This window comes from Tamandua tetradactyla, chromosome X (assembly GCF_023851605.1).
Source record: "Tamandua tetradactyla isolate mTamTet1 chromosome X, mTamTet1.pri, whole genome shotgun sequence".
In the NCBI taxonomy this organism is placed as follows: Eukaryota; Metazoa; Chordata; class Mammalia; order Pilosa; family Myrmecophagidae; genus Tamandua; species Tamandua tetradactyla.
In genome coordinates, this window is record NC_135353.1 from 108,352,021 (window position 1) to 108,358,002 (window position 5,982).

General features: G+C 37.5%; 1 pseudogene; it reads right to left on the reverse strand.

The window, feature by feature from the left end:
- Nucleotides 1–461: 461 nt before the first annotated feature.
- On the reverse strand, nt 462–5,624 carry LOC143670488 (Na(+)/H(+) exchange regulatory cofactor NHE-RF3 pseudogene; annotated as a pseudogene).
- Between the last annotated feature and the right edge of the window lie 358 nt (nt 5,625–5,982).

Here is a 5,982-nt window from a genome sequence, read left to right on the forward strand (position 1 = left end):
ATGAGAAAGAGAGAGAGTCTCATTAGAATCTTATCCAGGAAAAGAATGTTCTGCTGTGGATTTTTACTAATAAGACTCTGAATGTCTCCAAGATTGTCGTGGATTTTACTTATGAGATTCTGAATGTTGGTTCTGAGACTTCCCAGCAATTCTCTTCAGATGTTGGTGTCATCTTATCTGGTGATGTAACTATGCTTTATTTTTAAAAGCTCTTTTAATTACTTTCCTAATAAATTCTGTTTTTACATCATTGAAGACTGTGTGGTCTGTGAATCCAAGCCTAAAAATTAAGTGGCCACACATATCACATTGCCTTTTGTGCAACACATTAAAACTGAAAAAATTTTAAAATATTAATTTATTTTAAAATAGCAATAATGAACCCATTACATGTTGACATAAACAATATATTTTATGAAAAATAGCTTTTTTCAAAACAAACAAATGTGAAAAAAGTAACATTACAATATTAAATTTCTTTAATATCTGGCTTAATAGAAGGCAGGACTGAATTCTTTTATCTGCTTCTGAATTCAAATCTGTTGTGATATGTTGGTTTAGTTAAAAGGAGGAGTATTTTAATATCTTTTTCAGATAATTGTGGATACTATTTGATACAATATAACAAATGATAATTCCTTAAAGGTTAGTCGAAATGTGGAATCTGAAACCATATAAATGATCATTTTTACTCTGTTACCTTAGAATTTATTGGTCTATCTTGCACCTAGAATGCATCTTTTTCACCCATGTGTGATGTTGTAATATCATTTAATGGTCAGTTGTATTGATTCCCTATTATTCAAATCTTCTAAATGTGGGCCATATATTTGTACAATATTAAAAAATCACTTCTGTTAACAGCACCAATGATTTCATCAAGTGTTTTAGTTTCCTAGACTATTCAAAGCAGATACCATGCAATGCATTAGCTTTAAACAATGAGAATTTATTTGTTTATGGTTAGAGTCTGGGAAACTGTCCAAATCAAGATATCATAAAGTCAATGCCTTCTTCCCAAAGACTGGCTGCTGGTGAGCCCTGATCACTCTGCCACATAGCAGCACCTGCTGGTCTCTTCATTCTCTTCATGTTTTGCTGATTTTGGCAAACCTCTCTCTCTCCCTCTCCCATTTATAAATGATTCCAGTAAGAGGATTAAGACCCACCCTGGGCAATGCATTCATTGAAGTAAATTCATTTAAAGTTCTTACTTAATAGGTTTGCACCCACAGGAATAGATCAGCTTTAAGAACATGATTTTCTAGTGTACATATCATTCCAAACTACCACATCAGGAAAGTCTTTAAGTATTGGGAGGTTGTCAAGCCATGGTGGTGAACACAAGTTTTCTAAAATTTGAATTTTCACTTAAAAGTTCAAATCTATCACTGGTAACAAAAACTCTCAGTTGTTTGCCTAAAAGTCACAGGATCACTTCATTCATGTTCAAGGAAATAGCTGCAAAATACCTAAGTCTGAACAACCATTATTCTTTATTATTTCACATAAAAATGGTGTTCCATGAAACAATGATTAATTTGGCTGACAACTCAATCATACAAGTGCTTTTTCCTCAAGATAGCCACCATAATTCCTTATGGAGATGTGCTTTGTACTTCCCATTTTGTCACAATGAATGTCAAACGACATGTATTAGAGTAAAAAATTAATAAATTTTATTGTTTCATTGGGTACATTCTTAAATGAAACCGGCTTTTTAAAAAAACTGAGTGTGTAGTGGTGAAGCATACAATAACAACTAGTATAGCTTGGTACCACTGCCTTGATTTGTGCTCAGATTCAACAGCTGCATTTACATCATCAGCATGTGTTCAGCAGAATTTTTAAAAGGCAAATAACATCTTAGTCTTTTTTTTTTTTTTTGCATGGGTAGGCACTGGGAATCGAACCTGGGCCTCTGGTATGGCAAGTGAGAACTCTGCCACAGTGCCATCATCGCCCATCCAACTTCTTAATCTTTTTATCTTTTTTTTTAAACAGGGAAGTTTCAAGCACACTCAAAATGCATTTTTAATGTTATTTATTCTAGCAACCCAACATTCTTCCAAAGGCATAATTTTAATAGTGTTATCTGCCCAGATACTTTAATTAACAGCTCTATCATATACAGATTGATAAATCATCATTGGTGTTCATGGAGCCTATAGCAGTAAGAGTTACAGCCATACAAGAAAATGTAGTTAAATTGAAGCTTGAAATATACCACATGAAAATAAGGTGGTTCCAGTCTAAGCTTTTTCTAAATGGACCATAAATAAGGCATCTGCCATAGTGGCCCTAAGACAAATGAAAACAGAAGACAATCACAGATGATGAACTGGTTTTCAAAGGAGTTCTTCTCTAACAGGGACAGTAAATGGATGGGCACTCATTCCTTGAGAAAGGATTCCTAGTAAATAACCAGAGCCATTATTCTCATCACATCTTTGTATATTCAGAATTGGAAGAAGAGGCTGTACTGTGGGCTCATTCTTTTGTGGTACATGAGTTATGCTCTGACTCTGCCAATGCTCTTACTTTGGATTCCAGGAGGTCATCCAATGGATCAGCCATGGAGGAAACAATAGAGATTTTCTTAGCCTGGAAATAATCATAGACATTCTTTCCACAGACCAAGAGTATATAACATTCTTCCCACTGCTCTTTACTCTGTTCACCACCTTCTCATATGGTTCATCCAGCACATTTACTCCATTCACTTCAATGATGACGTCCTCATTTTCTAACTCAGCCAAATCAGCATGGCTGTACTTCTGCACCTATTTGATGAATGAGCCTGGCAGGCTCCCAATCGCATTTAGGTGAAAGCCATAACTATTTCCACCTTTAACCAGCCTGCAGACTTTAGGCTTCTGATCTCCTACTTCCTCTGTAGTATCTGGACTTGACTAGAGCCTCCTTGACAGAACCATTGGGCAGTTTTTTACTTTGATGACAGAAAAATGAGCCAATCTATACATGTCATCATGTTGTCTACCACCAACAGTGAAATCTGTTCTCCATCTTCACTAATCATTTCCACCACACTGTCATGATCAAGGGCTTCCACAGTCTTGCCACTGACAGTAACTATCAGGTCATTCCTCTACAGGCCAGCCTCCTTTTCTGGGCTTCCAGAATCTATGTCCTTGATGATTTGAACTTCCTGTTCTGGGCCTGCCCTCAGGTAAAACCCATTCCCTTCTTCCTCTCTACAACCTTGGGTTTGTGGGGTTGTAGTTTCAAATTGGCAGTTTTTCTCTTGAATTTTATCTTCTGCTCACTGTGGTGCTTACCAGTTTTCTAATCCACCCACAGGAACATGACATGGCTTTCCAACTTCTTCACCTTTTCAACCACTTCCTCATGGCTGGCATTTTCTACATTCTCTTCACTCACTTCAATCAAGTGATCCCCAGCTAGGATACCAGCTTTCATTCCCACAGCTTGAAGTATTATATCAGCCATGTACACTCCCTTTTTCCCATGGAGTGTTTTCAGAGAGAAGCCACAGCTGTTCCTCTCCTTCACCAGGTATGCTGTTTTGAAAGGATTATGTGCCCTAGAAAAACCATGTTTTAATCCTGATTCCAATCTTGTGGAGGCAGCTTCTTTTAAGCCCTATTCAGTACTGGAGGTTGGAAACTCAATTAGATTATCTCCAGGGAGATTCACCCAATTGTGGGTATTAACTTTTGAATAGAGGGAGATGTGATTTCACCCATCCCAGGTGGGTCTTGATTAGTTTTCTGGAATCCTTTATAAGAGGAAGCATTTTGGAGAGTCCTTTTTAGAGCCATGAGAAACAGAGAGCCCATGCTGCCAGAGAACTTTGGAAATGAAGTCCCCAGTGGAGCTTCATGAAACAAGAAGCCTGGAGAGAAAGATAGCAGATGTCACCATGTTCACCATGTGCCTTTCCAGTTGAAAGAGAAGCCCTGAACGTCACTGGCCTTCCTTGAGTGCAGGTAATCTCTTGTTGGTGCCTTAATTTGGACATTTTTACAGACTTGCTTTAATTGGGACATTTTCTTGGCCTAGAACTGGAAACTTGTGACTTATTAAATTCCCCCTTTTAAAAACTGTTCCATTTCTGGTATATTGCATTCTGGCAGCTAGCAAAGTAGAACACCAGGTAACACAGCTGAGGCTGGCCAAGTCTGTGGCCTACCATTCATCACCAGAGGTAGCATCTTATCACTGATACTTGGCACCTTCTGACTTTGACTCAACTCCTTCAAGTCCACCTGTTTTTTAATGGCTTTCTCACAGGAATTCCCACCCAGAACTAATAAAGTCACTGAATGTCTACTCTTTCTGACCAGATACATGGCCCACATATGCTCTTCCTTTTCCACAAAGACACCATTGATCCTAAAAACTCTGTCTCCATCCTAGAGGCCAGGCATCTCTTCTGGGCTACCTTCTCAACCACCCTGACCAGGTGGCCATCAATGTCCTTCTCAATTCACAGGAAGAGGCCATGAGTTTTCCCTTCTTGGACAGCTTACATTCTTGGGGTTTGAAAGTAGAGGCCATTTCTGGATCTGGATGGGGGAGGAGCTTCTTCATTCACTGAAGAATTCTCTCTGCTGGTGAGCAGTAGTCTTGGAACTCACTGGACATTGAACCTAGTTTTTTTTCCTTAGTCTTATTTTGAAAATAGTTTTTATCTCATTGACCCCCTTGGAAGGTCTCAGGGACCCCAGGTGTTCCTCAGACCACATTTTTAGAACCACTAGAATAGTGGAAAGAATAATGGGCTTTGGAGCTATACAGATTTGCATTCAAATTCTATTCCTCCACAGGCTTTGGAATTGTACAAACTTGGATTAAAAGATTGCACAGATATTTACTGTATGATCTTGAACAAATTGCCATACCATTCTGAACCTTAGTTTTCTCATCTGAAAAATGGGGTTAACAGTGTTTATATAAAGAATCCCCAAAGGGATTAGAGATACTCTAAATAACATTACCTTGCATTGCACCAGGAATATAGTTAAAGCAAAAGTTTCATCTAAAAATAAAACAAGTTTTGAACAGACTAGAATAATGGGCTAAAATTAACAAGGAGCATAATGGGTACACATTAGTTTACTATGGCTGCTGTACTAGTTTATCACAAATGTGATAGTGTAAGACAAACATTCTCTGCACTGGTTTGACTGTTATGTACCTCAGAAAACCCATACTCTTCTAGTCCAATCTTGTTGGGGGCAGACCTATTGTGGGTGAGACCTATTTGATTAGGTTGTTTCCATGGAGACGTGGCCTACCCAATTGTGGATGGGTCTTAATCCACCTGGATCAACAGCAGTTCATTTGAAGACAAATTAATTGGTGATACAGTCAATGTGATCATCAGTGTGTTTTGGATTTTTAAAACTTCCCTACTGTATTTCAATCTTATGTTGCATCAAAAGAAATAGGTGGATAGCACAATACTGTGTGATGGCAACACAATACTGTAAGTGTAATTAACAAAGCTGAGTGTGAGTATTGTTGAAAGAGGAAGGCTAGTGTCATATATGTCACCAGAAGGAAAGTTAGAACTTAAAAACTGGGACCATATAACAGCGAAAACTGGAGTGGATAATGATGGTGGTTATTTGTATAAATATAAGAAAATTCTTACATGAACTAGAAAAAACATACATCATTATTGTAAGGTTTTAATAATAGGGTGGCATATGGGAAAAATACAATTAATGCAAATTAAGGTCTACAGTAAACAGTAACATGGTAATATTCTGGCATTAATAGTAACAAAGGCACTATACAAAAGCTAAATGTCAATAATGTAGGGATATAAGGGTTATTGAATTTTTTTCTTTGAAAGAAATTATAATGTTCTCATAATAACTAGAGTGGTAAATACATAACTATGTGATTATACCAAGAGCCACCGATTGTAGACTTAGGATGAATTGTAGAGTGTGTGACTAAAACCATTTTTTAAAAAAAGAAATAGATGGT